The sequence below is a fragment of the Rhinolophus sinicus genome, linkage group LG03 (assembly GCF_036562045.2).
Source record: "Rhinolophus sinicus isolate RSC01 linkage group LG03, ASM3656204v1, whole genome shotgun sequence".
NCBI lineage: Eukaryota > Metazoa > Chordata > Mammalia > Chiroptera > Rhinolophidae > Rhinolophus > Rhinolophus sinicus.
In genome coordinates this window covers 161,347,466-161,375,279 of record NC_133753.1, presented here as the reverse complement: position 1 = coordinate 161,375,279, position 27,814 = coordinate 161,347,466, and the positions used below count along the sequence as shown (strand labels likewise).

The 27,814-nt window shown below is 37.8% G+C and overlaps 1 protein-coding gene across 3 annotated transcripts in view; it reads right to left on the bottom strand.

Moving 5' to 3' along the window:
• PDE4D (phosphodiesterase 4D) overlaps window positions 1-27,814 on the bottom strand; it is a 1,269,731-nt gene that overhangs the window by 1,210,033 nt on the left and 31,884 nt on the right. For all 3 annotated transcript variants that reach the window (XM_019743390.2, XM_074328918.1, XM_019743396.2), the window contains one exon: window positions 1,231-1,361. The gene's annotated coding sequence lies outside the window, so the exon portion shown is untranslated. The remainder of the gene's footprint in view (window positions 1-1,230; window positions 1,362-27,814) is intronic.

Below are 27,814 nucleotides of genomic sequence, written 5' to 3'. Positions count from 1 at the left end.
ATGTCTTGCTATGCTTGTTGCAAAATTAATGCTACATAAAAGTGAAATGAACTTGCAATTATTATTATTATGTAATGACAATAATAAAGAACTCTTCTTACAACTCTCAAAAGCCCAGAAAAGTGTCCAGTTTTTCTCATTAGCCCAAAACAGTGTCTGAAAGGTTTCATAGGAAATTTAATTAACAGCAAAAGCACAATTATATTTTTATCCCTTCTCTTGGAAAGGGTTAAAAGATTAAAAGCCTCAGGACTTGACTCTACAATCAAGAATACTCAGCTCTTAGAATTTAAATATCTGAAAGACTAGTTGTCCAAAAAACCAAGGACAAAATCCAGATACTAGTCAACTAACCTAAGTATCATCTAATTTCCCACTCATTTTCAATGTAATTAATCATATTGAACTGTTTTCAATCACACTGAAAAAAGGCTGGACCACAAAGCCACATTTACACTTCATCTTTGCTCAAAGCAACAATCTAATCTACAGGATGTCATGACTATGTTGTCTCTGAATCCTTGGGTAGGTGTAAACTGGCCAGCCAGTTATCCAGCCTATCGCCGCCATGTATCTGTACACTCTCAGAGAGCAATGTATGTCTCATCTGCATTCACCAATTCCACAAACATTTCACCAACCAAATGAAAGGCCTTGGGTAAATAAGAAGATACAGACCCTACCTTCAAAGAACTTAAAATTTGGTATGGAAGACATATTTGCAAGCCAATTTACTATAACATGAAGAAAAAAGTGATAACTGCAATAAATAAAGTTAAAAAACAAAAACAAACAAACAGCAAAAAAAAAAACAAAAAAAAAACTATGACACTTCAGAGGCAACAGCTATGCTGAGAAAGAGGGAGCATTTCCCAGCATTTTCAAAGTCAGTCCAGGAAATATTCCAGATTACTGAACAGATCTGAGAAAACAAAGCATCACAGCTAAAAGAGGAAACAACAAAATTTAAGAACCTTTAAAGTAGCATCTTCATTTTTTCATTCAACTACATACACTCTAGAAAAACATAAAATGAGATCAAATTTCTTCAATCAAATTTTGTCCATCCCATGTAAGAAAGCTAGTTTCAAATGTACCAGCAACTTCAACATTAAAATGTGAAGCCATGCATTATACACGCATGTTGGTAAAATTACCCTTAGAATTAAAAAGATCAGAATTTATTTTTTCAATTAACATAGTAAACATGCACAGTCAGAAGTCTCTTACCTTTGCTGTTTAATTATCCATCTGATTGCAGCTCAGATCAGCTCTTTATAATCCAATTTTGAGAAAATGATGCGTCTATTTAAAAACATAGCTTCTTTGTTCAAGTAGAAAGTTGACTGAATTCTCCTAGACTAAAAAGAGATTGGCATGTTTGCTTGTGCTCAGATTATTTCATTGCAAAACTGGGAATTATTCCATAGACGTGAATGGATATCTAATTTATGTCACAAAGGAGAGATTATCCTCTTAGGAGAAGTTATTGATTTACTCATTTTCCTAACTAGATTTCCATGCACATGAGAATTTCAAGTCAGGAAAGCTTTGCCAACAATGTTCCACCAGAGACAACCAAAAAGAGATCATAAATGTCTTGTTAGCTGTAAATAATGATAAAATGGAGATCTTTGGAAATATGATTACAGCTGGTCTAGCCTGAAGTTTTAAATTTATATTAACACGAGTAAATTACAGTATACTAATTTTAATTTATGTGCTAAAATAGGATTGCTGTGCGTTTTGCCACAAAATAGGAAAAGGATCAACTCCTTTATTTTCCAGTTGTAAGATATAAAGCTCCTCTTTCTCTGCATATGCTAACGAATGTACTTCTGCCCTCTAACTTAAATACACTCGTCTCTGCAGTAACTTGTCTCAACTTATTTGTGTATACTTCTTACTGGCTATTTCTAAACCATCTTTTAGTGATCTTTTGAGGAAACAACTTATCAAGGCATCTCTTATGTTCTTTTGTGTCCATGCCCCTCCCCTTTTTTCCCTTTCTTGGTACCACAGGAGGACACATAAATAAGTCTATAACTTATGATGGCTTATTTATATTTACTTGAATATATATTCAGACGCTATTTTCAAGAAAAGGACTGAACTGGGAAATAGGAGCTACAGAGCCTGATCATTGTGTAGCCTTGGGACATTTATATAATTCACAGGACTTGTCTTCTCAGGCACAAAACGAGGAGGACCCTGCTAGGTGATCAATCTCAAAGGTTCTGACAACCCTGAAACCAAATGATTCTCTAGCTCTTTGACTTAGGACCTCACACCGGGATGCCATTTGCTTCATTAAAAGATGGTTGGCCCTTCTCCTGTTCTCCTGGTGGGTATAAACCCAGACAAAGGGTACATATCTGAGATAGTGTAAAACAAGAAAGAAGCAGGTAGAGAAGGGTGTGTGGAAGGAGCAGAGTAGGGGAACAGAAAGAGGAAGAAAGAAAGAGAGAATAATAAGGAGAGAGTGGCAAAAACCTAGAGACATGGGAGTATGAGTGGGGAGCAGGGCAAAGTACTTACAGTAAGAGATGATACACACAAAGGTATGTATAGTTAAGAGAACTAAAGAGAGGTTTAAATAATAGTACACAACTCTATGTATAAAATTTGAAATTTTTCTCATACATTTTTTTCCTATGGTGATAAACTATTTGTTTCTCTCCAGAAACAAAGAAATAGGTGAAATATTTGGATATTGAAATAACTTTAAATCTCTAAATATTTATGAAGGAACAAACTTATTTTCTATTATGAATTTACTAAACACTAGATGATGACATGTTAAACAATCATGTGTTCTCATTAAAAAATAAGTACAAGAGAAATTCTAACACCAGGCCTGGGAGATGATAGACATAAATATAACTCAGAAGGAAAGGAGGGAGGAAAGAGACAAAGAAAGAAATATTATATTTTAAAGTGACATATGAATCATCTTCCTGAGCTCGAAGACCATACATTACAATGGAGATAGGAAAAAGGATAAAAATATGCCCACATAAGTGTAAGACTCTGAACAAGGTGCAAGTAAAAATTTTAGTAACCAGAACTCAATAACTAGACTCTTTAAGTTGCTAGAACACATACACACACCTTTACAGTTCAGTATTCAAGGACAAAGATAAATTTACAAGAAAATAAAATATTTCATTGTCCATGAAATAATAACAGCGGTCACCACCACCACCCATAGCAGCTCCCTAGGAATACCTCTAGAGAACAGCCATTTCTACTGTGTTTCCCCAAAAATAAGACCTAGCCGGACCATCAGCTCTAATGTGTTTTTTGGAGCTTATGCTAAAAATTAATATAAGACCCGGTCTTATGTTATATAAGATCAGGTATTATATTATATTATATTATATTATATTATATTATATTATATTATATTATATTATATTATATTATATTATATTATATTGTATTATACTATATTATATAAGACCCGGTCTTATATTATATTAAGACTGGGTCTTATATTAATTTTTGCTCCAAAAGATGCATTAGAGTTGATGGTCTAGCTAGGTCTTATTTTCGGGGAAACATGGTAGTTCTTACATCATTAATATCCACAGTACAGTAAACCACTGTTGCTCCACATGCAGACCAGGAAGCCATGCAAGGACCTTAGTGGTCAATTTAAAGCCTAGTTTCCCAAAGTCAATATGAATTGACAGTTTTAAATGGTTTCCCACTACAGAGTTTGAAATTCTAGCTTATTCATAAAACCTGTGGAGCCAAAGGCCCCCAATCAGTAACCCCACTCTGCTTCTCTTTCCCAACTTTACCTCTGTTCTGCAATGTGAGGGGCCCTGCACACACTCAGGAGGACACTCAGCCTGCACATTCAGGATCCACACCCAGCTCCACACTCTGGTCCTAGCAGTGCTCACCCTGGGGATATTTGACCCCAAAAGAGACCCATACAGGCTATGGAAGTAATTTGGGGATCATGTAGCCAGGAGATAAGGTCCTGAGTGATGTAGAAGCGAGGGTGAGGGTGCTTTGGATGGACAACAATCCCCTGGCCCTACAGAATCCTCTCCTCAGGGGATGTGGCACAGCTGAAGGAAGGCCAGAGTGGGGCCCTTTAAAGCAAGGGACTTGGGGCAAGAGGCCCTCTTGTCCAAGGGCAAAGGGTGTTACTACTATTGATGTGATATTTCTAATCTGGGTTAGCCAGAAAGTCTAATTAGCTGTCATCTCATATTCCAGGCAGCCAGACTGGATAGTACTGGTTGTAATATATAGTGAAAATAACCAACCTAAGTGCTAAAATTATTTCAGCTCAGCTGATCAAATGATTTTTATTTTAATACCATGGAGTCTACAGTTAGCACAAGAGGATGCATTTCCTTCAGCAAGAAAATGCTAGATACAACACACATGCTGCTTAAGAACAAGCTAGCACAAAGAAAAGCTTTGCGAGCTGTTAAGTAGTGACCAGGCAGAGAGCAAAGTTTCTGTCTCAGTTTCTCCTTCCCGACTGTCAGTCTACAAAGTATCATGGGCCAAGGCTAATTCAAGGCGAGAAGCCAAATTTAATGGTGACCTTCTCTCTTGTTCTCCCTTCTGATACACCTCACCCCGACATGCCTGAGTTGTTTCCATGGGAACAAAGGAAGATCCACTTTGCCAAGAAAATATTCTTTTCCAGTATTTCCCCCTTTCTACCATCAGTCAACTTTTTTCTCATCTTTTCCGGGTTTTATCTGGTCGTGGTCAAGTAACAGAATAAACTACCCACCTTGTACCAGTGGGTTAATGAGTGTTAGCTGAATAAGCCATTGTTAGTTAATGAACAGGGCCTTGAGAACACATCATTCCTTAATATGTAGGAATGACTCCAATAGGAGATGTATATATTTGCAAACATAGGATCTGGCCAATGGGGGCACAGAAGCTTCTTGAAACATCTCGAATATATCATGCAGGCAACTGCCAGTCCCTCTGAGAGGCCTCTGCCTATGGATAGGGTACAAGAAAGAGATAAGAGAGAGAAGAAACTTGTCCTAACAGGTTTGCAGCACAGTTGAAGAGACAGAATCTATGTGAAATGAAAAAGGCTTAATAACATTACAAAGTAACACAAGGATGCAAATGGATGAGTTACAAGGCCTGTTCCCTCCTGACTTCTAATACTTTTCCAAAGTCTCAGATGAGCTTACTCTGAAATTTTGAGTAAGAGACAGAAGACTTGATTTGAAGAGCAAAAGAAATAGCTTGGAAGAACTTAGACACATTCCCTTTCTTCTCTGCTCCCTCATTTTTCCAATGCCCAGAACTTGGGCCTTTTGAAAGATTTTTTTTAGGTTCTATGTGCCTTTATCTTTTAAGTCTTATTTTTGTCAATGATCAAGGTCCTCAAAAGTTAGATTTATTCTCTACATAAGGATGAACAGCGATTCTGCTTCAGTTTTTCCAGATGCTTATTTACGTTGCTCTCGCCCATGACTTCAAACAGCCAGTTAATCTTTGAAGTCCCAGATCCCTAGACTTGGAGTCAGAAGGCACACATTTCAATTGCAGTGCTTAGTGGCCATGATGAAGTTGTTCAATCCTTCTTTGAGCCTTGGTGTCATCTATAAAATGGGATTTGTTTCAGCAAAGACTACATCAAACAGTACGTGAATGTGCGGGAGAGCACGCAACGCAACAGTGCTCAGTATGTGTGGTTGATGTGACCATTCATGCCACGTGTTCTCTCCACTTTGGAATTTCTCAGGACAAGATCAGATCCATTCATTCATTCAGTTAACAAAACTTTGTTGAGCATCTAATATGTCAGACTCTCCAGTAAGCACTCGTGAGAACTACTAGGGCTATGAGCCATCCATCGCTATTTGATAGCTTCTATTTTCAAATTACCTCTCTTCTACTATTTTCTTTTTTGGAAAATAGTTAAGAATGTATGTCATGCTTGCTTGCTTAAATTCTATTTGCAATCCCACCCTGGGCTTCATTATACATCAGAATTCCCACAGTGAGTGCTTTTCTAGATGTAGAAATCAGCAGTCTTTGAGAAGTTCTCTCTTAGGTTGATAAAAGAGAATTACAACATATCTGGATTTTATCAAGCCTGGTGTTTAGACTGCCACAGGAGGCTGGAGTTGATAGGGATGAATTAAATTATTAAACATGGAAGTTTCCAGATAATCAAAGAAGAGAAGTGGTAATGAGCAGCACACAAAGATCATGAGTAAGCTCATATGTTGCTCACCAGACCCATCTGGTACTTATTCTGCAATCCAAATGTGCCCCAATCTCATTCTACCACCACTGACAACCAAAAATGTAACAAGCAAAATCTGAATAATAAATCCTGCTCAGTTAAGTCCCTAGTTATGATCAAATAGAGGTAGATTCGTTTCTTTAAAGCTTGGATACAAAGAGCACTTTTCTACTGGATAATTTCTACTACCCAAAGCAGTGTGACTTGGTACAAGTTTTACTGGTTATCAATGAGCAATAACACATTTTCATATGTTATTACACTAAAGCATACTTTACACTTAATGCTATTACACTATTAAGTGTAAAGTATGCTTTACACTATTTCCAGAGAAATCACATACTGAACCACCTATTAAATTGAAAAAGCCATAGCTGCTCAAACCCCAGCAAAGCTAATGGACACAACCACCAGGACAGAGCAGGAGTTTGAAAACATATTTTTGCTGCAATTATTGGCCAAAATTATTGATTATATAAAAATCCTTCTGTACATCCTTAGTGGCTTCTATTTTCCTACACCTACATCGCTACTAGAAGGAGAATGAGTTCCTTCAGAAAAAATGAAGACAAGAGTAGAAAATAAACGATTTTCACCTCCTCTCCGCAAACACTCATCTTCTCCATATATTTATGATAAGTGAAAGAAAAAGGAGAAAAACTGGGCCTGTTGTGGAGTTCATAGCCACGAGGCATTCCTGACCAAACTGCATAAGCAGGCCTGCCACTTTTCACAATCCCATTTATACGCTTTATGAAATTTACCTCCAGGATTGTGTGGTGCACAGTCTCTGTGCTATGTACAGTGACCCTTTGTACACGGCACCCAATAACCCACAAAACAGGAAAGTACTCCTAGTCCAGGAAAATACTTCCCGGCGAGTTTGTTCAGTCCTTATGAGATAAGGAGAAAAAGGAGAAAGTGTTCATTGACTTTAATAATTAATTACTCAAGGAGTTCCACAAATAGACGCACAAGTATCTAAAATGGTAAAAGATTTGATTCTGTAATCAAACAAGAAATGAAAGTCTTTCCATTTGACTGATCCTCAGATAAACACAACTACAATGGGAATGGCTGAGCAAACAGTTTTCCTGTCTTCACATTTACACGCCTGGTGGAACATACCAACAAACAAAGAAAATAGTCACCAAATTTCCATTGATGAAACATACTGGGGAGAGAGGTGCCTTCGCTTTGGGTGACTTTGAAAACAATAAGCCATATAATCTAAGTTTTTGTTTCAACCTGAAAAATGGAGTTATCATAAATATATGTCACTTAAGGAGAAGCCAGCTGGAAGCTAAGACAAAGGATTTCTATCAGGCCAGATGCAGGATGTCCCTGGCCCTCAGTCACGTGACCAAGTGGTATCAACGTCCGACGTGTTCTTATCCCAAACACTTTAGAAGTACAGAGTGAGTCTTCTTTCCTGGGATGTTCAACGATATGTTCGAAGTAGGATCACTGAGAAGCAGAGGCGGGACAGATGATAACACTAATGTGGGGCGCGTGATTCAGGGCGCTCCTCTAAACTCGCCTCCCCATGGGGCTAGGAGTCTGCAAGGTGGGAGGACATACCCACCTGGGCACCATTCCCCAGGTACCCATGTCCCTATGATTCCCTGTCGCAAATGGTCCAAAGCCAGCCTCCGGGGCCTGTGTGGGTCTTCACCCTCCCAAGGGCAGGCCCCTAGGACTGAGGGATGACCGTGGGCAGCTAGCTATTGGGCTATGGATGTGAATAAAACTTGAGTGAGCAGACTGGTTTGTCGACATACATTCCTATAAGGCTTCTCCAGTTGCATGGTAGATCCAGGACAGGAAGAGAAAGGCTTTGGGACACGAGGGCCTCTGGTAGGGCCCACAAACATAAGTGGTGGTTCTGGAATGAGATAAATCACAGACTGAGTGCTATTCACAAATCCCAAGAAACCTTTTTTTATCTTTCTCCTATACTCACAGCTACTGCATAACTTATTATACAAACCAGGACACTGCTGAATATAAGAGACCCCAACCAAATGGGATACCAGTTCAACTGGTGAAGCCAGGACCATCCTGCAAACTGGGATATAAAGTCATGCCCTCCACACTAAACCACAGGTCGTGGCTTCCCTTATAAAGATCTCTCAGTAACACTGAGTTCCATAAATAATTGGCATCCATTGCCATCCATTGCATTTTTCTTCCCCTTCAGGCTCCTTTTTCCCCCTCATGAGAGAGTGTTTATTCTGGGTGCACCCATGAAGTAGAAAAAGTTTCATTCTTATCATGTACAACATGTATATATAATAGAAAGCATCATAGGTATTAACAGTTCCAGCGTCTGTTGTTTATCTGCAAAGGAGATTCAGTCTCTTAAATCATAGATTGGCATTCTATTAAATGCAACAGAAAATAAAGGGGAAACTTAAAAAATCAGAGAAGTGTTGGACATCTGAAAACATACTAAGACAGTTAGATACTAGGATTCTTGTATAAGATAGAAAATAAAACCTAGATAGTAAACAGAACTTTAAAAGAAAATATTATGATGGCCTTTTCTGGAGCCAACCCTGCACTGGGCCTGAGTGTATGATTTAATCAGGACCAGTTAGTGTTTTCCAGAAGCTCACACCCTAAAGGAGGGAGTTTCTGGTAAGGCCAAAGGCCACGTCCTTGGCACCTGGTTGACGTGTCTCCCTTGCTGCTTCTTGGCAAACTCCAGGAGCCTGATTTCATCTCACAGCTGTGGCAACACACACACACACACACACACACACACACACTTACTTCCTACAATGCTTCCAGTCAGTTTGTCCCACTGTCTACCATAATTTAAACATGACCACGCATTATAATTACCCTGAGAGCTTCTCTAACATACAGATTCCCAAGCAGCACCCCACAGAGACTAAATCAGCAGGTCAGAGGTGAGGCCAGGACAATTCTACCCTTAGTAAACAATCCAGAAACTATGAAAGCAAAACATTCTAACCCCTGGAGAAGCTCAACTAGAGTAACACAGCCTGGGATGCTGTCCGACCAGGATGCCGCCACGCCCTCGTGCTCTGTTTTTCCCAGCCTGCTCCCACACTGGAATCTTCCCAGAGAGAACTAAAGATGTTCTGCCCAGCACCCTGGCACAAGGCGGCGCCACAACCAACAGCTGTCCTTTGCTGCCATGGCCAAGCTCCAACCCACTGCCAATTCCAACTCATCCTGGAAGGCTTCTGTATTCATTCCCTTTTGTGAGAAACAATTTGAGCTTTATTCAGAAACAAAAGGATGCACATGCAGCAAGTTTATGGACACTTTAGAATAATCCATTTTTTATTGATGGACTTGAGTTTCTAATCCGATGATAAAACTGTTCCTTTCAATGAAATTTTAACTCACTTCTTTCCCTTCTCTCCCCTCTCCTCCCCATCTCACATGTACTGTGATCTGTGAGCTTTTTGTTCAATTAATGATTCACAATGAATGGAAGCCCAACCCTGCTAGGAGAACACATCAACATCTCCAAGAAACCATGCAATTTTTCTATTTGTGAAATAAAAGGAATGTTTTCAAAGGATAAAAAATGCTGCTAGCTTCATCTTTGCTTCATCCAGACTATGGAAGGGAGCAAACGATACTAATCAATCAACTTGAATGTTGTGTTCTACAAACAGCCTACTATATCAGAAATAAGCCTAAGTTTATAACTGAAATTTGAGATTTGCTATCAAATAGAAATGACTCCTTGTCAGCGGAAAGGGTGACCACGGGACTTCAGTCATCAACCTGGCTGTTATCATCAACGGCAAAACCACAGAGAGGTCTGCTGGTGATAGAGCAGAGGAGGTGAAATGAGCTTTACTCCTCTGGCTCAGCAGTACCCAGCTAAGTAAAGTAATATATGCATTGAGTGTCCCTACTTCTGGAAGCAACTGCTGTCTGTCTCCAGGGATGTTCCCACAGATCTCGGGGGGTGGAGCCTTGACAAGATTGCCTCTGATCTTGACAGCTGAAAACCTCCACATGACACAAGGGAGCAAGTCAGTGCTTAGTGTGGGCTCCCAGTTCCCACCCACCAGGCTGATACGGCTTTGGAGGGAGTAGAGCAGTACACGTTAAAGATAAAAAGACCAGACCCAAATGTGGAAAATGAACCCACTTACTTCCTAAATGTGTAACTGACATCTCATTTATCTTACTTTATTGTTCTTTTCACTAAGCTTTAGATAATTTTCCTAAGTGGTTTAAAAGTGAGGCTTAATGCTCACCTTCCATAAATCATGACTTCCAAAAATTGTAAGACAGAAGATATGCCCTTTGTGCCAGCATAAATTTGTCATGAAATAGCTTGAAACCAAGTTTGGCAGAACGTGCACAGAGATATTCCCACTGGTCACTTTGGGAAAGTCCAAGACTTCTGTTCATGTTACTTAACTGCTTTCTACTATAAACATTTATTACTCATATGATTTTCAAGCTTACAAGGATTTGGAAAGTATTGAAGTTATGTATCAATGAAAGTTATCAACATGAGACATTATAATTAACTATTTCAATACTCTAGGCACCAGATCACTTCTTTTGCTGTGTTATCCGCCATTGCCAATGTCCATCTACAAGTTTGACTGGAAGTATTTGCCTGCAACCTTATTTTAAATCATAGGCACAAAATGGGCACAAAGGACCCCTTACTTACCCTCCTGAAATAGCCACTAATTCCACAAATTATCTGCTTGTTGTTCAAGACAGAGATTCTCCAGAAAAAGTAAATAAGATGTCTATCAATGAACTGAAAAATGCATTCATTCAAAAATTAGTATCAAAATTGATATTTCAGTTATACAGGTCTTCTCATTTCCACTTAATAGAGCATATAAGGCAAGAGGCAGATACCAAGTGTTCCCTAAAGGGATCTGAATTAGTTCTATTAATCTCTTTCGGACTTTACGACAATGTTTAAAAATAAAGGCTTGGCTTAACATTTTACAAAAGCTTTTTAAACATGGATTTTTCTTCTGTGCACCATAATAGTGAAATTTTGTATTCTGTGTCTCAGTCAGGAGCAACTCAACAAGATGGAAATCACCCAAGGCAGCCTAATCTCTTCGTCTCACCCAAGGGTTGTTTGATCACACTTTCGGCCCCATCATCACTTACAGTTGTTTTATCTTCAAGATCAGACATGCTGATATCCCCCTCTCTAGCTACCACTTCAAATTTTTCCTCCTTTCCTACTTTTTGCCTTTTGTTCTATTTATCCTATGCCTTCGTTGTTCCCTACAGTTAGTTCTGTTTTTTCTTTTTGTTTTTATCCCAGGCTTCTTAAACAAGGATATACAGCCTCGTCCCTATCCCCATCCCCAGTATAGGGCCTAGTCATGGAAAAACATGGCATATACTTTTTAGCTAATAACTTAATCTATTTTATTCAATAATAAATACATTAATACTTAAATTGAAACAAATACAGATCCATAATGGAACTGTAAATATTTTAAAGAGAAAACTCAAGACTTCAGGATTTTCAATCTTTAACAATAAAAAAAAAAGAAAGAAAGGTCTTTTATTTGACTTTTCTGTCATTACAGAAACATGTGGCATCTTCAGCTTATCCCTTTCCCCTCCTAGATGACAAAGACAATTGCCTCTGTTGGGAAAAGATTATTTCTTGATCCTGCGTTTCCCAAAGTTCTCCCTCCTTTTATTGCCAAATATCCCTTTTTAATTATTTTTTTTCAGTTACAGTTGACACTCAATATTATTTTATATTAGTTTTAGATGTACAGCATAGTGTTAGACATTTATATAATTTACGCATTGATCCCAATTAGTTTAGTACCCACCTGGCACTATACATAGTTCTATTGTTGCAGTATTACTGATTATATTTTCCATGCTGTTCTTTACAACCTTGTGACTATTTTGTAACTAACAATTTGTACATCTTATTCCTTCACCTTTTTTACCCAGCCCCCTACCACCTCCCCCTGCCCTGCAACTATCAATTTGTTCGCCGTATCAATGAGCCTGTTTCTGTTTTGTTGTTCATTTATTTGGTTCTTTAGATTCCACATATAGGTGAGATCATATGGTATTTGTCTTTCTCAGTCTGACTTATTTCACTTAGCATTAATACCTGCTAGGTCCAACCATGTTGTCACAAATGTAAGATTTCATTCTTTTTATGTATTGCAAAAATTTTGAAAGAATAATCTACTTTCATGAAATACATTTCCTCTTTCCATTCTCTTCTTGAGCCCCTGCACACAGGCTTCTGCCTTCACACATCAATACAACCATTCTCACTAAGGTCACAGGGAACCCACTCATTACCATTCAGGTCTCTGCTCTAAATTTGTCCTACTTTGACTCCCAAAGAAAGGGCAAATTTTCCTTAAATTCTCATATTTCTTCCTTTCCTTTACTCCACACCCTCCTGCTGTCTCTCTTACTTCTCTGACTGTTCCTACCCAGTCTCATCCACCAGCTCCAACATTCAGTCTTTTCTTTTATAGACTCTCTTTAGCATACATCTCATGTCTTCAACACTCACCTCTGTGTAGAGGACTTTCATCTCTAAACCTTCAGCCCTTATCCCAACACGGTCTCACTACACCATTTCTACAGCCTATCAGGTATTCTCGTGCAGAGAGCCTGAAGAGAGTCTGGTATGTGGGACAAAATGAATTTTCTATATCAACAGTTGTTTGGCTTGGGTGAACCATGTAACATGAATTCCAGTTGGTAATAACAGTAGTAGTTACTTTACAGATTTGCAAGTGAGGATTCAGTAATATAATGGTGTAACCACAGAACCAGCTCAAAATGGTCCTATCCTGTTTAACAATATACTGAGTAAGCTCTTCAGAGACAACAGACAAATATCGCAAGTCATGCAGCTGAGGCATATGCAAAGGAGAGAAAGCTGGCCTCCAGCTACACCCAGAAACAAAGTCTCTCCCCCCATCACAGAGAGAGAGAGAGAGAGAGAGAGAGAGAGAGAGAGAGAGAGAGAGAGAGAGAACCAGGACCAGGACATAACCAGAACTTAAACACCAGAACCCTTTCAGAAGCCAAAGATCCGTTGTTCAGGAAGATCTGGTGTTGATGCCCCTTTACCATAAACAGCTAAGTTCCAAGATCCTCCAATTATAACTTGCCCCACCAGCTTTCCTGCATACTTATTCTCCCTAACCCTTTAAAAAACCTTAACCTAGCCCAGTGAGCAAGAAGGTGTGAGACACCATTATGTCTCCCATTTTCTTGGTCGGTGGCTTCTTGATTAATACATTTTTCCTTATTGCAAATTCTGACATTTTGAGTTTTAGCCTTTCGAAGCACTGGGCACACAAACTTGGGTTTCCATAACAACAATCGAAAGTCCAATTTATTTATATTGATTCAAGATATATGGCATTTACTATGTGTCAGGCAGGCTTCTGATGCAGCCTTTTAAAAATAATAATTTAATTAATCCTCACAAGGACCCTATGAGCCAGTAGTATTATTATTCCCATTTTACAGATGAGAAAACTGAGGCAGAGCCAGCTTAGGTGACTCTCTCAGGTCATATAGCTAATAAATGGCAATGCCTGATTCTGACCTAGGCAATATACCACCAAAATGGATACTCCTGACCACTATACTAAGCTGTCTCTCATTATATCGCCTTTCTGCTTTTTAATGCACTGTAGAAATCCAATTATAATTATTAAATCAAACACTCAGAACATATACTCACTCTTGCACTTTAAATCTCTTTCCTGAATTCCTTGTTGGTAAATGACATCAACCCTATAAACTACTACCTCATCATCAGCGTTACTTCCTCTCTCACTCTCAGAACCCACTGTTGCCAAATCCTATTGCATCCATCTCTTATTCCCACTGCCAGTGTTTCAGTTCCAGACTGTTTCACTGACACGTACCAGTACGTTAAAAATAAATAAATAAATAAAAATAAAAAATAAAAAAATACCTCCTTTATATTGACAATTGGTAAAATCTGAATAAAGTGTATAGATCAAATAACAGTTTTGTATCAATATTAAGTGTCCTGATTTCAATAACTGTCTCAAAGTTATATAAATAAAAGCTTGTTTTAGGAAATACACACTGAAATATTTAGGGATAAAGAGGCATGATGTCTCCAATTTATTCTCAAATGGTTTAGAAAAAAAATTCTTAGTAATATGTATGTGTTAGAGAATGAGAGAATGATAAAGCAAATGTGGCAAAATGTTCACAACTGGTAAATCCAATTGAAGGATATGTCAAAGCTCTTCGACTATTCTTGAAACTTTCCTCTAAATTTAAATTATTTCAAAATAAAAAAGCTTTAAGAAAAACTAACTAGTTTCCTTGCTGCAGCTGACCATGGCCCTCTCCTTTCACTCCACTCTCCAAGTCCCCTCACCAAAGCATGAAAAGCTCAACATGCAGACCCTATAAAGTTCAAAGAACTCAGCTGGCACGCACAGTAATGCATAACCTCCCCACACTTCTATTCCAATCTCCTAGCACCCCTTCCCAACAACATGCACAAATTCCCTCTGCATTGTTCAGCTGGCAATTCCCCTTGACCCGACCCCCATCCTATCCTAGCCCCAGCATTTCCCTGTTTCTTTGAAGAGGCTGTTTCCATTGCCTAGACTAGAACTCCCTATTTTCCTAAAGATAAATAGCAAAGTCATGTCCTTCCCTCAAAGCCTAATTTGAATCCGATTTCTTTCAAAATGGCTTCCCGAATTCACCCGTTGGAATTTGTTTACCTTACCCTGCCCTCTCAAAGCAGGTGTTTACCTCTGTATATAGCTTACCTCCATTCAGACTTGAATTGGACATTTTATTCATGTGTCTTTTACCCAGGAGATTATGAGTTTGCAGAGGTTGATAATAATGTGGTTTCCATCCTTACACTCCTACTTCTTCCTCTTACATAATTTTGCAAAAATTATGTGTTTCACAATTCAAAAAAAAATGTGTGCTGCCAGGGCTGATCAGGGATATGAGGCAGAGCTATGAAGGGACAAGGAGAAGGTGTAGTCTGGCAGTGAGTACTAAACATGTGAAGTTCTTATTCTCATTTGGGCATGCTCCTCCCTCCACCCAGCCCCCACCTCCCGGAGGAAAGGCAAAAAGGAAGGGTCCTTCTACACTCCGTCACATCCTCCCTGAGCTTGCCTTACCCTCTAACAGTGTTCCTTTAGGAAGCTCCTGTCCCTTTCCAGGAGCCCATTTGTCCAGTGATTTCAGTCCACCTGCCCTGTTGCACAGAGACCTCCCCGCATGCTCTGCCCAGTGCTGGCTGCCCTCAATCTGGTGGCTCCCAGCAGAGATAGAGTGTGTCCAGTGGGAAGTGGGGAGGCAGGGTTCCCTCAGCAAGTCAGACAGAGCTGCACCCAGGAGTCTAAGTGCTTGAATGACTGCTTTCAAAGCTTTGCCTTCTAATTTTTTTAAGGAAAACAACTCGGGCTTTTTAAGAAAACTTACCTAAAAGGACTACAGTCATGTGCCATTTAACGACAGGCATACATTCTTAGAAATGAGTCATTAGGTGCTTTAGTTCTGTAAACATCACAGAGTACACTTACACAAACCTAGATGGTAGAGTCTACTACTGTAACTGCACGTGCTCTACGTTTATACGGCTGACAGCTCAGTAGATTTACTTACACCAGCATCACACAAACTTGTGAATGATGCATTGCACTATTCTGTCATGATGGCTGCCACATCACTAGGCGGTAGGAATTTTTCAGCTCCATTATAATCTTATGGGACCCTGGTTATACCATATATGCGGCCCATTGTTTATCAAATGGTTGTTACACAGCACAAGACTGTGTTTAACTCCTTACTGAGAAAGTTCTAGGTAAAAAGCAAAACAAGGATGCCCAAGAGGAATGGAAATTGAATTTCATTTGCCTTTCAAGTCATCTTTCCCCTAATGTCGTTCTCCCTAAGTATCTTGTCCTATTCCTTCTGGCACACATACGTTTCAGTCAGATTAGGGCTCAGATCTAGCTTCTATCTCTCCCTCTTACTAACAGAGACTGGGTCTCAAGGGAGGTAAACTGACTTCCTAAAGGTTATGTTGGTCCAGAAGTGGCTCCAAGTTTGTAAGTGGGTGTATTTGTTCTATGACTGGAGTTTAGGACCCAAGTCTGAGATTTTGAAGTTGCACACTTAGTTATAGCCAGAAGAGTGGATGAGATTCTTAACACGTTGCGTATGGCGGGGTTTAAATCCCTCGTGAAGATTCTCATGATCCGTACGCAACGTGTTAAGGGAGGATAGGAAAAAACATAAGGCCAATGTTGGGACATTGAGAAAACCTGCATTTAGGGGGCACAGTAAGTCACTTTATGTGCCCAAATATGGCCTTTCCATTAAAACTCCAGGTGATTACTTCCTAAAACTCATACTATTGTGAGAAACAGGCATATTCACCACTCTTGAGTTGACCCTAAATAAAAGACCCATTCTTTTTCTTTCATTCATTCAGCAAGTATTGATTGAATGTCTAGAATATATCAGAAACTGTTCTGATACATAAGTGTACCAAATAACTACGTCCCTGTTTGCAGAGAATTTATCAGAACTATACATTACATTTATAATCTTGTAAGAGCTGAAAATTCAGTGACTTCCTAGAACAAACTATTTATTACCTATGAACTTCACTTTCCTCTTCTGTTAAATAGGAATATCAAATTTCCACCTATACCACAGACTGCTGTGAGAATTGGGTAAAATATCATCTACAAAGTGCCTAGTACAGAGCCTCATATTCAGCAGATAATAAATAAGTGGTAATACGTAATTATGAGTACACACTACCCTAAAACTAGAGTCATCATTCACTTATCCCTCAGAACTAAATCTTATAAATAATCCTTTCACCTTGCCTTAAATCTAATCATTCAGATACAACCCTCACAATTTTTGCTGTTTCTGCATTCAACTCTGTAGTATACTCAATACTTTATCCTCACTTCAAGCAATAACTACAGAATCATGGGTTTTATATACAAGTTTTATATCTTGCCTAATACACATTGAATTCATATGTGATTATTAAAATGTAAAAGATCCATTCATATGACTTAGCACCTAAAATTAACTCAGACATCACTGGACGTATGCTGAATCTACTTTGGGAAACACTTCTGCATATGCTCAACTTTGCAGAGCTAATCTCAGCATCTAAACTTGGTTTATTTAAATGAAACACATTGTGGAGAGCTCCAGGGTCTGCCATCCTCTCACAGCCTCCACTGCTGCTCTGCTAAGGCATCCCCTAAGCCTCTCTCTCCAACATGACCATCCTAGCCTCCCAGCTTCTATCCTTAAAACCAGTTCATGTCTCTTCTCTGCCCTGAATCCACCAATGAATTCCCATCCCACTTAGAATAAATGCAAAGAGCTGTCAGAGCCCTTCAAAGGCCCTACATGATCTGGCCCCTGCTTGTCTCTACACCATATTCCCTACCACTCTTCCCACTGGATGTATGTTTGCTGCCACACTGATTATTCAGACAGCCATTGCATCTGCCCTTCCTCTGCTTGCAGCATCCTTCATGGCTCACTCTCTCACTTCAGAGGCCTTCTCTGAATGCCCACTCACTCCTCCATCACTGTCTTACTGCTCATCTTGTTTTATTTCCTTCATAACACTTTTCACTACCAAACAGTAAATGAGCTATTCAGGCATTTGTTTACTGTCTGTCAAGCCCCATTAGATTGTAAGCTCCAGAAGCTTACGATACATTGTACAATATATTTGGTCTATATTGTACACTACTATGTTACTAATGCCTGAAATACAATTGAAGCCAGTACACAAATATTTGTTAATTGAAGATATGATTGGATGCACAAAGTGTGGGTAATGAGTACTCTTTGAAACATGTTCAGTTTCACGTTTCTCTAGGACTTGTAGACAGTAAGAAATGCAAACTAGAGTTTGAGAGAGGGAAGCAAGAACATATGAAAGTAAGACTAAAAATGCACGGACTCACCCACCAAAGTCCTCCAAAAATGCACAGACTCACCCACCAAAGTCCTACTAGAATATTGGCCCAACAATACAAAAATTAGCTGGAGACAGAATAGCCCTCAGGGATGGAAATGGATAGAAATGTAAAAGAACCAAGTTCATTATACAAGAATGGGTGGTGCTTAATTTGGTTAAAAAAAAAAAAAAAAGAGTGAGATGGTGTGTAAGTAAATAAATAAAATAAAAATCTTATTTTAGTCTTTAATGACAAGCTACTCCCTCACCAAGTTTTAAAAACAAATGTTAAAAAGTAACTATGTAGAAATTTGGTGTTTGTTTATTTTTCCGACCAGTCCGTAGAAGTGCTAATGAACAGTAAAACTGCCAGATGGAGGCTGCTAAAATGGAGGGAAAAAATGAAATGACATCTGGTAGATTGAGGTCCCAATCCATACCCTCTCTAGATCTACACCCTTTGACCAATAACTTTGTATTCCTTCACTGGGACCCTGGGTTCCACCAGGACTTGCTTTGGCCAGCGGGATATTAGAAAATGACACAAATAGAGCTTGTGTGTTGCCACATATCCTCCTGTACAACTGAGCTTGTCTACCTTTGGACCCCAGCCACTCCCATAAGAACACGCCTGGACTCACCTGCTGGAGGGATGAGAGCAGGGATGACAGACATGTGGAAAAATACTGACTTATCCCAGTCAAAGATGTCTCATACTGACAGCTACCCACCAATGCATGAGTAAAGCCAGTTAAAATAATCAGAATCTGACTTAAATAAACAGAACTCCACTGGCTAACCAGTAGACACATGAAAAAAAAAATTATACTAGTTTGTTACACAATAATTGCTAACTGATATAACTTGAATAATTACCCTCCAAATAACCAACAGATTAAAAGTGGAGGTTGGGGGTCTCCCTAAATTCAAATTCAAGATCACAATTTAAAAATATTTTCTCTAAACGTCAAAAGAATTAAAAGGACACGCTACCTCATTTAAAAAAAGTCTTAATTTTCTGGTTCAAGTTTTTAAAATCATTTCAAAACAGGATTATGAGGAAATATATTCAATGCAATTGCAATTCAAAGCCGATCTATTAGCATTTCCTTAAATTATAAAAGTGGGGTGATCTTTTACAAGTAAAAATATCTTACACCCAGTAGACTGTTGGTTTTCCTTGTGGGCTCCAATAAAAACAAAATATAACCACATATGTTCTCTTCATCCTTCAGTAATTCTACCCTAGTCTCATCACAGGGGACTTCTGATTGCCACACCACTGAGAGTCTATTTTTATTAAAGGAAACTATTCCTTCTTTCATCCTGAAAAAATTAACAACCATCCTGCCCACATGCCAAATTCACTTAAAGAACTGTAGCTAAAATAAACCAACAATAATTTTCTTCTATTCAGACTTTTGTACTGACATAAGCACTGTCTTTTTCCCCTTCCAAGGTTTTCCTTCTTTCTTTTTTCTTTGCATATTTCCCAGAGGTCTGCACTAAAGCGTAAACTCTCACATCAGAGAAGTGAATAACGAAGCAGACACCCAAGAAACACATATGCTGTTCGAAGAGGCTTTCTCACCTAACTTCCTTCACGCTCACAGCCTCATACCCGGCCCAGGCGACAATTTTAGTTCATGCAGAATCCTTTTTGTATTCTGTTCCATAAACATATACATCTTTGTATGAGAAGAAAGTGGGCCAAACTGAGGACGTTATTTAGGATACAAATAATAATACAAGCTTGCATAGGCTTCTTCTATGCTTACTCTCATTTGTTCCTCCTTGCATGGTGTCTTAGTTCATTTGGGCTGCTACAACAAAATGCCACAGACTGGGTGGCTTATAAACAACAGAAATTTATTTCCCACAGTTCTGGAGGCTGGAAGTCCAAGGTCAGGGTGGTAGCACAGTCAGGTGAGGGCCCTCTCCCAGGCTGCAGGCTTCTCACTGTACCCTCACATGGAAGAAGGTACTAGAGAGTTCTGTGGGGCTCTTTTATGAAGCACTGACCTTATTCATTAAGGCTCTGCCCTCATGACCTACTAATCACCTCTTAATAACATCATATTAGGCATCAGGATTTCGACATATGAATTTTGGGGGGGACACAAATTCAGCCTACAGCATGTAGCAAGCGGAGCCAGGATTCTTGGCTCCCTTTTAGAGGCAAGGAAACTGAGGCTAGGGATGGCAAAGTAACTTCCTTGAGGTTTTCTTTTGTAATGTGACTAAATCAGAATTCAAAGTCCTTTTCTGTACACTATGCTCCTGAATAACACAATGTTGGTTAACTAAGTATATAAATATATATATATATATATATATTCACAGGAAAGATAAAGAACAGAGATATATGTAAGAAGAAAGATAAGGAATAGATAGTTTATGTGAGAAAAGAGGATAATTGTGCGAGAAACCCAGCCACTAACTGGTAACATTTCTAGAACACTCTACGGAACACAACAGAAAGCTACATAATTTTATATCATGCTATGTACTGATAACAGTAGAGCAGTAAAGTGAGGATTCCCACATAACTTTGCTTGACAATCATATTTTCATTTCCTCTTAATATTCTAAATGTGCTATTGTGGGCTATTTTTCCGTAATCCAATATAAATTACTACAATAAATTCTTGTTTATCCAAAATATTTTTAGGAGCCACAGTGCTACAGGTAATTGAATATGCAGGTTAACAGAGACAGCAAAACATAGTAACATCTCATTTACTTCAACTTTGCCCAAATTTACTGTCCTAGAAAAAGCTTTGGCAAATTTTTTTCTCTAAAAGATCAGATGGTAAATACTTTAGGCTTTGGGTCCATATGGTCTCTGTGGCAACTACACAACTCTGCCCTAGTGATGTGACAGCAGCAGCAGACAGTATATAAATGAATGAGTGTGGTTGTGTCCCAATAAAACTTTATTTGTACAAACAGATTTGGGCCACGGGCAGTACTTTGCCAATCCCTGTTCTAAAAACTTAACCCTCACTTCAAAGGAAAACAATGCACTCATGTTGTTATTTACTCTCAGGGGAGAACTGGCACCCTGTGCAAAAGCCTATTCTCTCATTTTATACACAGTTTTCTTTAAAAACTAAGTTATTTCCTTGCTTACAATCTATAGCAAAAGAGAAACAGGAATTTCAAAGCTGGGGTGATCGCACTGGCCAGTTTATGAAGGCCGAAAGCCTTCATAACACAGCCAGGGGACTGAAACAGCAGAGCAGTCTGGACTAGCTCGTTTAGTGGCAAAATACTCTCCCTAAACAAACCGCTTAATATCATCTAAATCATTTTAACTTCACTTACTTACAGAAGAGTTCCATGTTTGATGGTCATAATGATGATTCTGAATGTTAATGATGACTCTGAATCACAAAAATATCCCACTTAACCTCTATAGACACACAGAATCCACTTAGAAAGATCCACGAAAATTGGCTACTAGAAGTTTTGAAACTGAGTGAATAAACTTCAGTTATCAAAAATATATATTTTATGAAATAATCAATACATCAGACAATAATAATAGGAAGACATTTATAAGGCACTTATTTTGAGTCAACCATCATTCCAAGTGTTTTATGTATATTGATTTATTGCACACAACAACCCAACCAAGTAGGTACTATTATTATCCCATTTTCCAGATAAGGAAATTGAGGTACAGGGAGACTTAAAAATTTGCCCAGAATGACACAGCTACTAAGTGGCAGAGCTGGAATCTGAAACCAAGCAGTGTGGCTCCAAATACCACCCCTTTTTCAAATACATACTACACTATGCCAAGGCATTACCCTATAACCATATGTGAGATGCTTTATTTCAAAGACCATAAATATGATAAGGTATATGTAAAATCTCTACTAAGTAAATATAATCTTCCCAATCTAATGATGGAGACATATCAGTGTTTTTCAATGCCTCAGGGTAAAGACTGTAAGTGTCTATTATCTTCGTTCAGTTACACCAAAATAAAAAAAATTGTTGGATGTTATACTGAGGAGATTCTTTTTTTCAGTGTTGCATTTAAAATTGTTTTGGGGGGTTTTGGGGGACAAGGTAAAAACAGGGACGGGATTAAGAAGTACAAATTGGTGGTTACAAAATAGTCACGGGGATGTAAAGTAAAGCATAGGGAATATAGTCAATAACATGTTAATAACTATGTATAGTGCCAGTTGGGTACTAGTCAGGGTACTAGTCAGTTACTAAATTATATAAATGTCTAACCACCATGCTGGACACCTGAAATTACTACAAAATAATATTAAATGTCAACTGTAATTGAAAAATTAAGAGAGGGGAGGTGAAGGGGAATAAGAGGTTCAAATTTCCAGGCATAAAACATATAAGTCATGGGGATGTAATGTACAGCATAGGGAATATAGTCCATAACATCGTGTTCAGTGTCAGATGGTTGCTGGACTTATCATGATGATCACTTCTTTAGGTGTATAAATGTTGAATAAATATGGGGTACAACTTAAACTAACATAATATTGTATGTTAGCTGCATTTTAATAAAAAATATTTTTAAAAATTGTTTTTGGAATGAGTCAGGGAAATAAACAAGTAAGTGGAGTTATGGGAAAATTCTTTTTTAGGTGCTTCTAGTTTAGACAGATAAATACGAGGATATCAAATGAGTTAGTCATTTTATTTCTTAGGTCAGGATATGAAAATTAAAACAGATTTTTATTTGTTGTCTTTATTTCTTAAATAGCTTAATTGTAAATTTGGCTTATATGGAAGGAAAGTAATTTAGCTGTTAAAATAACAGAGGTTACTAATGGTTTATCACCCAACAAAAATATTTGACCCTAATATATCCATAGTGAAAAACAAAAATCAGTTTATGATATTTTATTAAAAGAAATTCAAAGTTTGTGGAGACATTTTTTAAATAGCAATGACCTGAAAAAAAATATTTTTGGTTAATGAGTAGGCATCTGTGTTCTTTTTTATTTGTGATATGAATATTTTTGCTAATCTCCAGAAGTTCAGAGTGGAGAGAAATACCCTCTAGAAAATACAGGCTAACCAAACTAACATTAGTTCAACCATTTGCTCAACTCTATGCAAGAAACAGTTCTCCATAACAGTTCACAGTAGCTTTCCCCAATATTAAGTCAGCTTTTACTACAAAGCTTATAAAATACTCAAGGAACTGGGAGGAATAAATAAGTTTTGATCAGTCATTTTATTTTTGTTGCCAGTTTCTCATTTGCTTCCCACCCTTTCCTAAAACTACAAAGAAAGGAATGCAAATACCTGATGTAGAAGAGAATGGGCTAGGCAGAGAGAGAAAAACATCCCATTACCATTTTCTTCGCCATAGGACATACATATTAAACAAATAGTAATCTCTATAATCATAATTTTCAGTTATATTATAATAAATAGCCTTGGAAAATTACTAACATGTAGGATTAAGAATTTAAAAATAAAATTATATTCCTAATTTCTTCTAGAGGCAAAGATAATAATTTTTTAAATTTAACTTTTAATTAGTGGTTACAAGGCCTAGATTCTACGTAGGTGTATTAGAGAACAGAAAGAAAGGGAAGGAAAGAGAAAGAAAAGGGATAAAAAGAAAAGAAAAAAAGGTATGGCAGAGGTTGGTTGGTTAATCACCAAACCAACTTTCTATTTCTCCCAAACACAAAGAGGACTACACGCCCTAGCCTTCCTGCAACTAGGTGGGGCCATGTGACCAAACTCTGGCCAAAAGAATATGAGCAATTCTCCATGTACTTTCCCCTTTGCCAAAGCACAAGGACCTGGAAACTGGTGGTAATGAAGTGATGACAAGAACACCACTGGAATAAGGGAAATTTACTGATCAAGAATATTCATTTTAGTAAATTGGTGGAGCCACCATGGAAAACAGTATAGAGGTTCCTCAAAAACTGAAAGAAGAATTACCATATGACCCCTACAATCCCATTTCTGGGTATTTATCCAACGGAAATGAATTCACTGTCTTGATGAGATATATCTGTACCCCATGTTCATTGCAGCGTTATTCACAATAGCCAAGACAAGGAAACAACCTAAGTGTCCATAGATGGATGAATGGATAAAGAAAATGTCACACACACACACACACACACACACACACACACACACACACACACAGTAAAATATTATCCAGACATAAAACAGAAGGAAATCCTGCCATTTGCAACAACATAGATGAATCTTGAGGGCATTATGCTAAGTGAAATAAGTCACACAGAGAAAGACAAATACTGTATGATCTCACTTATACGTGGAATCTAAAAAGCTGAACTCATAGAAATAGAGACTAGAATAGTGGTTGCCAGGGGCTAGGGGAGCGAAGGAAAAGGAGATACGTTGGTCAAAGAGTACAAACTTCCAGTTATAAATTGAACAAGTTATAGCAATCTAACGTACAGCATAGTGATTATAGTTAACAATACTGTATTATATACTTGAAAGTAACTAACAGAGTAATTTTTAAATGTTCTCAGCACAAAAGTAGAAAGAGTCATTATGTGATGATGTGACACAGGTGTTACCTAACGATATGGTGGCAATAGTTTTGTAATATATAAGTGTATCAAATCAACATGTTGTACACCTTAAACTTATACAATGTTATATGTCAATTATATCTCAATAAAGTTAGGGGGTAATGAAGTTAAAAAACATTCTTTCCTTGCAATTTTAAATTACTAAAGAGTGTTCTTATCTAATCACCAAAGGCACAAGAAAGTCAGGACAATGGTCCTACATGGCAATGTGCAAGCTCTACTACAAATGAAATTCCTTCATTTCTGGCAAGTTCTCTCATGAATTGCTGGGTAGGGTGGGTAGGATAAAGATAGGAAAGGATCCGTTTCATTTTAATTTGTTTTGCTTATTGTGCCTTCCTCTTCTGTGATTTCATCTAAAAAGAATAAGAAGTACTACATGTGGTAGAACTGCTTCTGACTAAATGATATTACGGTTAGGAAATAATCAAACTCTTAACAACAGTGCACTCAAGCAGCTGAAATGTAGGACACAGCTGGGACCGATATTCCAAAAAGCATGATGATCTTCCGAAGAAGAACCAGTTAAAAATGTGTGATTCCAAACTGCTGACTGAACTTTCTGAATCATTCACAAAGTCATTTTGACCATTTTTTTTTTATTCCTGCGATGAAAAGTCCTAGGTATAAGCAATACCATGAAACCTACATGATTATTCCATTAGTGAAATGTAATAAAGAAAGTCAAGACGGGAATAAAAAGTCTAAGAAAATCTGGCAGTCTGAATTTCCTAACTCACTTTTTCCTGTGAGAAAACTATATCCTATAAAACACCGCCATTAACAGTTCTAAATGTAGACTGTGAAGGAATGCTTATCTGACTCTTGGCTTAGTGCTATATCTAAGTGGAAGTAAAGTCACAGCACAAGCTTAACCAACAAGAAAATACATCCTGAGGGAGACAGACATAGCTTAGAATGTTAAACTAATCCGTAAGAAATGTATCTGGTATTTTTCATTTTAAAAATTGACCATTTATACTTTTATTAATATACTGAAAATAGTTGTCATAAGTAATATTTACGTGGCACTTAAGAAGTATACTAAATATGTTTCCACATACAATGCCACATTTACTTGTCACAGTAACCCTACTGGTATTTTTTATACTCAAGTAACAGACAGATAAGGACTGGGGCTCTAAGAGTCTTTGTAACTTTTCAAGATGAAACAGTAAAGATTTTCTTTGCTTTAAAAAGTATTTATCCAATACTGGGAATATGCTTTTAGAAGCAAAGGAAGGTAACTAGTGCTACCAACTTCTGTAATAAGAATATTCTATAGTTATACAGTACATTATGATGTACAAAAAATTAGAACATTCTTTCATGAGCTTTCTCATCATGCTGTGATATTCACTAATACGGTAAAATACCAGGACATTTATTATTATTTTAATTTTATAGACATAGAGACTGAGGCTTGGAAAAATTTAATGACCTGAGCATATTCTCACTGACCAAGATTAATTCACTAAGCCATTCTGCTTCCTGAAATTGATGTAACTTTACTAACAATTGTCACCCCAATACATTTTAAAAATAAAAAAAAAATAAAGAAAAGAAATTGGAAATTGGAGGGACATAATTTTGGCTAGTGACTAATATAATGGGGAATTATATTACCTGTATACATTATATAATTAAATTGAATGACTAATTATTTTTAAATTAAATGAAAGCTCCTCCTCCACCAGTGTAGTGTTGAGCTCCACAAAAGAAGGGAACTATACAAATCTAAACCATTTGGCTCTTTGTGGTGTTGTGTATGAAGGTGGGGTATTTGTTTTGCTCTGTGTTCTTTAAAACATGCTCAAGGTGGGGAAGCAACTTTTTTGAATAAAGCTACCTAGGAATAATTAAATTTGGGGGCAAAATTAAGCCATAAGTTTAGTTCATTATATACTATATAACACTGGAAAAAATGTCTTAGAGAAGAGCTAGCCTTTCCAAAAGCAAAATTCACCAAATAAAACACTGGAAAATGTAATTCAAACAAAAATAATATTTTTTTTCAATTTGAATTTATGTCATTCCTTTAGTAGGCAGTATTAATAGTTTCCAAATGCCAATGTGTGTTCATGAACAGTTTGCAAGTTCATGATGTAATACATTCCTTTTTGGATACATCTTATGTCAAATCCATCTGTCTAAGGCAGATATGCATAGTTTTACAGAATCTTATCTGCAAAGAACTTCCACAGTCAGATAAAAATGGCTTTACAAAATAAAGAGGAGTAGAGAGAAGAAAGATCAGCTATTGCTGTTTTGGAGATATTTCCGTCTCCCACAGTGTCTTGCCCACAGCTCTCTGTCCCCTGGGCGCCTGGCACTCTTCTACTCTTGCTTTTCTTACTATCCCGCCCATTCACAACAAAGATTTCACCCTGGCATCTCAGGGAGAACTGAAAAGATGGAGGTCCTGGAGGAAGCACCCGTGCAAGAGGTTAATATTCCTAGTATGCAATTCACCAGAATTTCTCTTAGCTCTACTTGCCTGGCTCTAAACACCTGAATTGTATGGGCAGCTTATTAAGGTTTGACAATTAAGCATATGTCGTTTTTATTTGATTCATCTCCATGACAGCCCAAGAAAGTTAATACAAAGAACGAAGGCAGGAAAAAGTACAAGGGAAGGTGACTGCTACATCAAGAAAAAAACTATACAAATTCTACGACAAGAAGAGGAGCCAAGTTAGAGGACAGAAGCGAGTTCAGATAAAGCAGCTAGCCCCCTCACTCCTTCTAACTCTAGACAGGCCCCAGACCACCTTGAGGGATGTGATTATATTCCTTTTATAGATGCATCGTTTTCTTCCACTAATACAGTTAGGAATGCAGAGTGAGCGAATCAAATATTACTATTTTGTCTCTGGCTATGGAAACTCAATAAATGAACTCGCTTTTCTATCTCAATAAAGGAACTCATACCATTTCTTTATAAAGCAAATGTGTTTCTCAAAGAATGTATTAGAATTACTTTTCTTT